At 69.8% G+C, this 1,081-nt stretch overlaps 1 long non-coding RNA gene across 1 annotated transcript; it reads left to right on the top strand.

The window, feature by feature from the left end:
• Nucleotides 1-124: 124 nt before the first annotated feature.
• LOC112946289 lies at nt 125-799 on the top strand. The gene is made up of 2 exons (XR_003249203.1): nt 125-203; nt 770-799. It is a non-coding gene; the product is annotated as an uncharacterized LOC112946289 (long non-coding RNA).
• The last annotated feature ends 282 nt before the right edge of the window (nt 800-1,081 follow it).

The raw sequence follows: 1,081 nt of genomic DNA, 5'->3' as shown, positions 1-1,081 counted from the left end.
GCGAGCTGCTGTGGGTCGCGTGTCCCCATCACGGGTCACGTGTCCCCGCTGTGGGGCAGCCCCGGCCTCGCCGTGGGTCGCCCCACGGCGCCGCGCCCGCCCCACAGATCCGCGTGTGGGTCTTCCCCGAGGGCACCCGCAACCACAGCGGCTCCATGCTGCCCTTCAAGCGTGGGGCCTTCCACCTGGCCGTGCAGGCGCAGGTGTGGGGCAGGGAGCCGCTATGGGGCAGGGAGCCGCTATGGGGCAGGGAGCCGCTGTGGGGCCTCTGTGGGGCTGGGATCCCCCTGTGGAGCAGGGAACCCCCTGGGGCCTCTGTGGGGCTGAGTGGGGAGCCGTCTATGGGGCTCGGATCCCCCTATGGGGCAGGGAAAGTGCTGTGGGGCAGGGAACTCCCAAGAGACCTCTATGGGATTGGGAGGACCCCTCTATGGGGCTGGGATCCCCCTGTGGGGCAGGGAGCTGCTGTGGGGCAGGGAACCCCCCGGGGCCTCTGTGGGGCTGGGATCCCCCTGTGGGGCTGGGGACCCCCTGGGACCCCTGTGGGGCTGGGGGGGGAGCCGTCTATGGGGCTGGGATCCTTCTGTGGGGCTGGGATCCCCCTGTGGGGCAGAGAGCCGCTGTGGGGTGGGGACCCCCCCGGGACCTCTGTGGGTTTGGGGGGACCCCTCTATGGGGCTGGGGTCCTCGCTGTGGGTCTGGGGCCCTCGCTGTGGGTCTGGGGCCCTCGCTATGGGGCAGGGCCCCCCTCACGCCCCCTGCCCCCCAGGTGCCCGTGGTCCCCATCGTCATCTCGTCCTACCGGCCCTTCTACAGCAAGAGCGAGTGGAGGTTCACGCCCGGTGAGGGGCGCTATGGGGCGCTATGGGGCAGGTGCTATGGGGCAGGAAGGAGGCGCTATGGGGTGACACTATGGGGTGACGCTATGGGGTGATGCTATGGGGTGACACTATGGGGTGACACTATGGGGTGATGCTATGGGGCGGGCACTCTGGGGTGATGCTATGGGGTGAGACTATGGGGTGATGCTGTGGGGCAGGCGCTATGGGGTGACGTTATGGGGTGGGTGCTATGGGGCGGG

This window comes from Nothoprocta perdicaria, unplaced genomic scaffold (assembly GCF_003342845.1).
Source record: "Nothoprocta perdicaria isolate Ctin4 unplaced genomic scaffold, notPer1 scaffold_2004, whole genome shotgun sequence".
Taxonomy (NCBI): Eukaryota; Metazoa; Chordata; class Aves; order Tinamiformes; family Tinamidae; genus Nothoprocta; species Nothoprocta perdicaria.
Note: the sequence above shows the minus strand (reverse complement) of the source record. Positions and strands in the feature narration are given on the sequence as shown.